We start from the raw sequence: 10,157 nt of genomic DNA on the forward strand, positions 1-10,157 counted from the left end.
GTAAATGGAAAAACGCGGGCCTGGTAACTTCGTCGTAAACGTGGGCCTTGTAAATTCGTCGTAAACTAATGTTTCGACGTAATTTCGTCGTAAATCGAAAAACACGGGCCTGGTAACTTCGTCGTAAATTAAAAACATGGGCCTGGTAACTTCGTCGTAATGTTACGAGGAAGTTACGAGGAAACCGTTTTTATATATATGGGAGAAGTCTTTCAGACGAGCACTGCTCGTATCTTCCTCCCTAACTCCTCTCCCCCTCTAAGGTAACTTTCTCTCTCTATCTTTTTTTTTTTTTTATAGTTTAGGTTGTTAGTTTAGGTGATTAGTTTAGGGAATTAGTTTAGGTGATTAGTTAACGGAATTAGTTTAGATGATTAGTTTAGAAAATTATTTTAAACAATTCGTTTAGGATATATATTAATTTAATTTTTTTAAATTTTCTAGATGGCTCCTAGACCGAGACCAGCAGCTCCTGCACCTACGTATGCGGATTTGTTTGGCGATGGATCTTCCTCTAGCGGTCCATCGTCTTCTTCCGGGACAGTTCCAGACTCTCACACATCTCGGAGAGTTCCTTCGACCCCTCCTCCTCTTCCATCTCAGATGCCTCCCCCACGAGCTCCACCTGTCGCCCCGGATCAGCCTGCCCCACCGGCTGCAGTTCATCCCGATTTGCGGGTGCCAGCTCATGCACCATTCGCAAGATACACCGTCGAGGATTTGCTTGCCCAGCCCGGACGAGAGGGTTTACACGTTCTGGACCCCGATAGACCCCCGGGTACTTATTGGTAAGTACATAAAATTATTAATTTTAAATTTAAAATCTTTGATCAATTTTTTTAACAAATTTGTTATATTTGCAGGTTTGGGGCTAACAACCGTGTTAGCCGGAGCGTTTCAGAGACGATGAAGGGATATTATGACGGCCCTTATCCCAACTGGACCATGACTCCCGATCACGTCAAGACGACGTGGTTTAAATGTTTTGCGGTAATTATATTTACATATTATTAATATTTATATTGTTAATTAAATAATTATTATTTTTTTCTAATCTTTTAAAATGTTTGTTTTTTCAGCAAAGGTGGAACTGGTCCGTAGGAATCACCGAGAGGGTGAAGAGCGAATTTATTGCAAAGGCGAAAACTCGTCTTTGCAACACCGTCTCCGATTGGAAGGACAAGTGGGAGATTTACGGCTATGAGGGGAAGCCGAGCGGGGTCACAAAGGAAGCATGGGATGGCCTCATCACCTATTGGAACGAACCCAGCTCCATCCGCAAAGCCAACTCCTGCTCCGCTTCCCGAAGAACGAGGGATAAAGATGGCCATTTGCCCATGGTTCATAGATCCGGCCAAAAACCCCATGCCGGAATTCGTCTCGAAGCTGTAAGTTTTATTTAAATTTATAATTTTCATTATTTTAAACTTGTATTTATTAATTATATTTAATTTATTTATTATTGTTGTTTATTAGTTGGAGAAGACGGGAGTTTTGCCATCTCTCTCGGACTTATTCAAGATGACTCACGCCTCACCAGATGGGGTTTTTGTGGATCCTGCATCCGAGAAACTCTTCAACGCTGTGGCGTCTCGGGTTGAAGAGCAAGAGACGCAACTTACCCAACAGTCTGCAGATGGATTACCCGTCAAGTTGTCAACCGTAGAGGTCGACCGGATCTTCGAGGAGGTAAAATTTAATAATTTTAATTTTTTTCTTTATTTTATTATTAACTCTAAATACGGTTTTATATATATACATATAGGTGGCTCCTAGAAAGAAGGGAAGGACGGTTGGAATAGGTTCCGTTAACGAAGTTGCAAGGGCGACTTCGTCATACTATTCGAGACGGGACCAGGACAACGACCGGATGCAGGCTCGCATGGATACCCAGCAGCAGCGTTTGGACTCTCTCGAGGGTTTGCTGGATGTGATGGCGGTGGGAAATCCAACTTTGCAGAGAGCTTTGGCGGAGAGACGAGCAGCTCTCGGGATGAGCCAGCCGGATCCCGAAGCAGGAACGTCTACAGACCCGAACCCCTCAGCCAACTACTTCGATGACCATGATGTTGGCCTTTAGTTTCCTTTTTTAATTTCTTTTGTTTTGTATAAAAAATTTAAATTCTATTTAATTAATGAATTTATAGTTTTTTTAAAAAAATATTTGGTTTCATATTTAATTTTATTTCAAATATTTTAAATTTTAAAATTATTGTTTTATAAAATTTATATAATTATTATAATTAATTAATATTTTAAATATGGAGATGTAAATTCGTTGTAAAATTCCACGTTAAGTCCTCGTAACGTTTACGAGGAATTTACATGAAGTCGTTGTAAAGTCCTCGTAAAATTTACATCGACTTTACGTGGAAGCCTTACGTGGCTTTTACAACGAACTATTACGAGGTATTTACATCGTCATTTACGAGGGCATTACGACAAATAGTTTCCTTCCGCTTTACGAGGAATTGACTTCCTCGTAAACGTAACTAGGACTTTACGACGAAACCTCCGTTACGACGAGCGTTTAACAACGAAACGCGTATCGATGTTAATTCGTCGTAAAGCCCCTATTACGACGAATTTACAACGAATACCGCCCTCGTAAAAAATATGTTTTCTTGTAGTGATGGCAATATCTATAATGTGTTGTATATTGAAAAAACAAGGTTTTAAATAGTGAATGAATTATAATTTGTTTGATGGAGGTAGGATCCAATTCTCTATAAATAGTCATTTCCGATGCGAATTGAACTCAGGTGACAATAAAGCCGCAACCCCTTTACCGGCCAACTCGATGTTGGTATGTTCAAATATATTTCAGTATCAATTCAAATTTGATGGCATTTGCAACAGCTCCTTTTGAGTTTGTTTATGGTGGATAAATATTTTTTCTTTAGGTTATTTGAAAATATGTTTCACCAATGCGCACTTTTTAATAGGCTAGCTGATATTAAACGCAGTTTATTTTTCGTAAAGTTCGATGGACAATAAGACACAAAATATGTAATTCTAGACCTCCTGTTAAGCATGTGCATGCTTTGCTTCTTCTTTTTTTTGAACATCGTGTATGTTTTGCTTATAAGACACATAGTTAGTTGGTCATGTAGTCCCATTTTCTGATACTTCTTTTTTGGTGAAACCTGCAAAGAAAATGTGACATCTTTTGGATTTAAGTTTGCTTCCATTTTGTTTATATTTTTGGAATAAAGATACATATCGAAGTGGTAACTTTGGATTGAAGTTTGGTTCCTATTTTTTTCATTAGATTTATTCAGATTTAATAAAATTCTTGTTAAACTTAAGAACTCTTTTTTGTTTCGTTTTCTTTCGAAAATGACCAAATTACCAAAGTTCATGTGCAAAAAATAAACGAATTATATTTTCATTAATTACTTTTTCGAGTGTTCAAAAACAAAATTTAATTGCTTTTTCGATTTTCTCTTGTTTGTTTTGGAATTTTATTTTAGACCAGGTAAATTATTTTAGTTTAACCTGTTATAAATAAAACTATAGTTTGTTTATATGTAAAGTTATCGCCAATAGTATACAGTTAGTTACGGTCCGGTTAAAACACAGTCAAGTAACTCCAAACGTAAAGAGCATGTCAACCGTGCCGATCCAACCGTGTTGAATATTTTAGATAAACTTATATTTCTTATATAAGCTCTTTTGGCTGACTAATACTTCCGAAAATAAGATTTTCTAGAGTATGTACGTTTATTAAAAATTTAATAAATGTTTATAATTTAATTTATTTTTTACTTTATTATACATTTTCCAATAACTTTTCACCAATAAAATTTAATCAATTCAAATATTTTCAATTAATGTTTTTCAAAAATATAAAAAAGTACCTTAACAATATAGAAAATTTATCTTTGTGGAACAAGAAAAAAATCTAAAACATCTTACTTTCGGGAACGGATTTCCCGAAAGAAGTATTTCTTATTTAAGTTGGTTAACCTAATCATATTTATCTACATAGATGGGTATGTTTACATCCATTAAGAGATGTCATTGGTTATTTGATCAAATACCTTAAATAAAAAAAGCAAATACTTTCAACTCCATGACAACTAGATAATTCTAAGTATGAAATTCCAAATGTGGATATGTGCTCAACAATTTTCGTATTTATACCGTTATTGAAAAAGTATTCGATGACTAAACATGTGATATCACTATATACCAATTTGATCACTACCAAATCTCACGTCCTTGACTACACCATTACATAGTATATGTGATGAAATTTTCCGATGGTAAATTTTTCAACTAATTAAGTTAATATATTCAAGGATTTTATAATGTTTACCTCACAAAGTTACATAATACATGCATATCTTTTAGATTTAATCTTTTGGTTTTTGGTGTACCATGATATCTCTAGCAAATTAACATCAAGTCTCACCAGATATATATATATATATATATATATATATATATATATATATATATATATATGTTAAGCTATACTACAAAATTGACAACATTCATTTTCTGAAAGAAAAAAAATCTAAACATGTAAAAAAATATTTTATCTTTCAAAATTTTAATTTCACGGTATGAAATGTGGGAATAAATTAAAATCTATAAAAAAATAAAAAGTGTTTTGAATTTACTTTTCATTTATTCTCTCAAGAAATTATCTGATAGGTTATTTACTTAGAAAATATTTAATATATTGCTCTCAAAGCGAGTCTTAATATAAAAAGGGCTAAAACCAAAATATTGTTTTGGGGACCAATTAAAAGTTAACAAAAATAAAGTGTTGTGATCAAGCCTTGAACCTCTGACCTCGTATAAGGATGGTGTGAGTCTAAAACCATCAGACCATAAATTAATTAGTCGATCGGCCGTTAAAATGAATAAATAAATCCCACCGGGCGCACATGGAACTCCTGCTTGAAGCCGTTTCTGTGTTATAAACCAAATGATGATCCACCATGGACCAGCCCGTACTGCAGACTCAATCCAGGACATGATAAAGATAACCATAGACTATGCGTTTATCTAGTATATATTCCATGTATATCTGTAACATAGTGTTTATCCTTATCCTTATCTTGTTAGGATAAACATGACCTTATGACGGTTTAATACCTTGTATATATATGGATCTTCTGGTCGACAGTAATGATAACAGAAGTATTTCCCCAACTCTTCATTTACAACACGTTATCAGCACGACGTTGTTCTCATAAATCATAACCCTAAAAAACCAGAAATAAATCCGAGCAGTAAAAACCCTAATTCCAGACAAACTTCAAACAGCTCTATCCCTCAACTCCGGTGGATCCAGACAACGAGCCAGATACCAAATTAAAGCTCTGGACGAGACGAAGCCAACGCCGCTAACCCCGCATCAATCGGAGTTCGGACGCGCCCCCACGCTCAGCTACAATACAAGCGGAAAATTTGTTCCAGAAACCAAAATCTCTCTCAACCATATACCAGTCTCCTATTCCAACAAGCAGCAACAAAAACAATAATTCCAAGCAATCCATCAGCTAACCAGGAAGATCTCTAACTGATAGACCGATCAACCCATCAAAAGTTTTCAGGTATCATCGAAAACTCATCTAAAACCCATAAAGTATTAAATACTCCCATCCGCAGCCATGTAGCTATATTTAGCAACATGTCTATGCAAATAAAATAAAACCGGAAACCATAAACTCTTTAAAATCTCGAACCTGAACTTGTTTTGAACATGTTCTTAATCTGAAACTGATTTTAAAATTGTTTAAAACTTTCCTGATGATAGTTTCACATTAGAACTGTTTAGGATTGAAAGTTAAACAATTTTTTAAAAAAAAATCTGATTGCTATATGTTGAAAGAAACCGACTGTTACTTGCTTAAACTTATCATTATTTTTCTGTTTAATGTTCTTATCTGATCTGAATCAACTAGAACTGTTAAGGACTGCATGTTACATAATTTTTTTTTTGAAAATCTGATCATGGTTTCATAAATTAATCCGAGGTTTTACCTCCTGTTCTTGTCTGAGAAATTTGTTTTCCTGATGATTGATAACGACTAGAACTTGATTAGGATTGAATTTTTTTTTTTTTTTTAATATTTAAAATCGAATTATCAGAGATATATCTGAGAAAATATATTTATTTTTAAATCGAAAAGTATATAATAAATTGCTTGAATAAATCAAATCTTCCTGATTTATTTTTTTTAAGTTACAATAATTTATGATTTGATTATTTTTCGAAAAAAATAATAATAAATATATGGTATATTTTTCGAAAACCCTAACCTGATTTCATGATTGAATTGGTTTGCTTGATTGCATATTGTTTGCATACTAATATTGCATACTGAACATGAAATCTTGACTGTTAGGGATATAGATCATTCATAGTTTTCAAGCAATCTGATCTGAACTGAAAAAAAAAATCATTATACTAAATGATCCGATCCAATGGGATGAAAAAAATATGGAACATTTTCCTGATCATCTAAGATAGAATCCCGAAAGGCCTTGAAACCTTGTGTTTGAAATAAGAGGACCTTAAATCTGAAAAATACATTGATCCACACCTTAAAACGTATGGTTTTAAGAAAATGCATCATTAAGAAAAAATTTTCTTTTGGTCCGTGTGTGGCATTGATATGAAGCATGAAAAATTTCAAAAAGATTACTTGATTAAGACATGTTTTGAATAATGATTTCAGATGTCGAGTTTCATACCCTCAGATTACAAAGCCCTTGATCTCTCTGGAGATAATTATCTTGATTGGGCTATAAACACTTCAGCCGTCTTGAAGTCTAGAGGACTTGGGAAGTGCATCAAGTATGGCAATGACACCCTTGCGTGTGAAAGACACAGAGCCATAATGATTATGCGACACCATCTCTGTGAGGACCTAAGAGACGAGTTTGGATATGTTAATGATCCTCATAATCTCTGGTCATTTTGAATTCTAGATTCTGTGAGCCATTGTTGCACGAATCCAAGAAAAAATGGGAAGCTCTAAGGTTCCAGGATTATGAATCCGTGGACAATTATCACTCTGATCTTATGAGAATCACCTATAGTCTTAGACTATGTGGTGAATTGGTAACAAACGAGGATTTGTTAAACAAAACTCGTGACACATTCCATTCAGAGGAAGTGTTGTTATCACATCAGGCCAAAGGTTTCACCACCTATTATGACATGTTCTCATATTTATTAGACATTGAGCAAAAGAAGCAGAAAATGATGGATAACATCAGACGGTTTAATGACATCATGGAGATATATTATGAAGTACTAGACAGTGAGATGAAAATCCCTGAAGCTAATAAAGCCACATTTGATAAGAAGAGATCTGAGGAGGATTTCGAGTGGACACTCATGGACCATGAGGTCGGATTATACATTGAATAATTTTCCGACATTCTGATTTTATGTTTTCATATCTGATTTGATTTATTTGTTATTCATTTATGTTATTGAAATAATAAAAACGATTTTGTTTTTATATATTATCTTGCTTGGTCTTGCTTGATGATTCTTGATTAAATAACAAATAAAACCTTAATAAAAGGATAATCAGTCCACTGATAGTTGATTTCATGCATGGTTTAACTTTACCTTGATTGTATATGTTTAACTTTACCTTCCTGCAATCACATAAAATCAATTGTTGGGTGTAGACTAATGAGTCAGTGAACTGATAGATTGATTTCTCGCATAGATTTAACTTCATCTTGATTGTATAGGTTCAACTTTACCTTCCTACAATCACTTGAAATCAATTAATTGGTACTGACAATGGCAAAATACACGACATTATTCAGACCCAAATCGCCTAAAAGCATTATGAATGCCTATACCCATATTTTCTACTGATTTATTCTATGCTAAGGATCAGTATGAAAGAGACATAAAGCCATGGTAACCAGTATGGTTCACCACGAAATAAACACTTATGGCATGACCAGATTAGTCATCTTGATCCAAAACATGATGAAAAATTAATTAAGGCACAAAAGTGATCCCATAAAATCTCACAATGTGTTATAAGTACACAAAAGGGAAAATCACTAAAATAATTAAGGCTCCACTGTCCTAAGCACTACGAAATTATGAGTAGGTTCATGAGGGGGAGAGAGGACTAAAACCCACAGTCCATGATCATATCATAAATTCGGATTCCATGGTTTACAACCATAATATACACGGCTGGAAAGCTTTAAAGCCCTCACTAATGGTACATCACCCACGTCCAGCCTAAAGCTTAAGGACATTATGTATATAAATATTGATTTACATCAGGCCATACATGTAAGCATAGACATTCCCACCTCTGAATGATTAAGGGTCATAAACCAGACATATACACAAACCATCTTAAGAAAATACGAATATTCCACCACATATATGTGTGCCATTTAAGATGGAACCTCAGATGAGGATTGGGAATATATATTAGATAAATAAGACTTCCTCCACGAAACTATAATGTATCTTGTGCCAAACATGGATGATTTAATCAAGTGGCCAAGAACACAGATTACAAAAGATAGTAATCTGATTATCCAACTTTGAAAGGAAAAGTTATCAGGCTGATAAAGAGTAAAGAGTAAAAGAGAAATATAATGGTATCAACCATAGTTGTCTTGGCAAGATCCTCAGACCAAAGATTATGATCTAGACGTTCTAAAAGAATATGATCAAAAGATATAAAAGCTAGCAGAAATATATGCCAGACACACTGACCCGAAAAGAAAAAATGACTATGTCATACCAGCTTAAGCACCACGAATTAGATGTCTAAGAGACACAATCAAGTTGCTACAATGTCTATTAGAGATAGACAAATAAGTTCCAAATAATAAGGAACCTCGGAAAGTAATGAAAGGTGCTCAGAATCGTACAAATCCGAGTTCATAAGAGAAACCAGTTCAGACAGAGAAATAAGGTTGCGCAACCACACATCTAAGGTACCAAACCATGTAGTTTGGGACGCCAAACTGCAAGGTATAAAGGTCTTGGATAATAAGATCTCAAAATCTAATTAGATCATGTCTGGAACAGTATGAAACTAAAGATAAAGAGTGTTAACACCAAAGATGTATTTACATACATAAGAGCTCATAAAAGATTGTAGTACTTGGGATTTGAAGGATATAACCTGAGGATCATGAACCCACGTAGAGTACTCATAAAACCTATATAGGGACGTGGGGTGTTCAAAGAATTCAAAGTAATTATAAGACAGATGGGCGTAGTAACCATGTACATACAGAAAAGCCATCTAAGAAAGAAACCAGTGAATGGATCTTGTGAGATAAGAAATTCTGTGAGATTAAAGGACATGACCACATGGTATAGTGTGTCCATGTTCGTTCTAAATAACGTTCAAGTATAGCTTGATTACACAAGGATACTCACAAGGACCAATGAACAATTTATAAAGAGATATGCTCCTATATGGTGGATGCTACTACAGAAAATCAAGTTTGATTTTGTCTGGATATTTACTAAAGAAATAATGGTGTAGTAAGCAGCAAATGGATCACTGGATAAAGGTATCAACGTACCATAGAAATATGAGAAAGAAATTCTCATAGAACAAGCTTTGTTCCTAAGTTGTTTATGGATTGTAATATACAGCAGCTGTAAGTAATATGAAAGACTAAGTATTTACTTAGTGCAGTCAGTCCATACAGAAAATATTATAATTCCTTGTGATCATAATAAAAACCAACTGAGAGAAAAATGTTTAATGGTTCAAAGGTTCAATAATACAAATTATCGATTGATTAAACAGGCTATGTTTTACATATGGAAAGTCTGTAGAAAAATCATAGTCGTGTGTGTGTGTATGATTAAGTCAGCACGTCTAAGTGGGAACCATAAACCAGGATAGTGACCAGAAGGATGTCTGGTCGTGGCTTAATGATTATAAGCATTGCTAAAGCAAGAAAAGATCGATAACCATGTACAAAGGACATGAGTGTATGACTGCGAATTCATTGTGTGATGAGTTTCATTGCAGCAAATAATTATTGATGGTATGACCTTAGAAACTCATGATTATGAACGAATATAGACAAGGTCTATAGCTCAACATGGATCGACAAAAGAAAATAAAGAATGATTGGTTACAATGAACAAAAGATATGAAGTAAAGTTGTTCGTA

At 34.3% G+C, this 10,157-nt stretch overlaps 1 long non-coding RNA gene across 1 annotated transcript; it reads left to right on the forward strand.

The window, feature by feature from the left end:
• The first annotated feature begins 619 nt into the window (after positions 1 to 619).
• On the forward strand, positions 620 to 1,305 carry LOC125585700. The gene is made up of 2 exons (XR_007322690.1): positions 620 to 788; positions 864 to 1,305. It is a non-coding gene; the product is annotated as an uncharacterized LOC125585700 (long non-coding RNA).
• Positions 1,306 to 10,157: the final 8,852 nt, after the last annotated feature.

The sequence above is a fragment of the Brassica napus genome, chromosome C4 (assembly GCF_020379485.1).
Source record: "Brassica napus cultivar Da-Ae chromosome C4, Da-Ae, whole genome shotgun sequence".
Classification (NCBI taxonomy): domain Eukaryota; kingdom Viridiplantae; phylum Streptophyta; class Magnoliopsida; order Brassicales; family Brassicaceae; genus Brassica; species Brassica napus.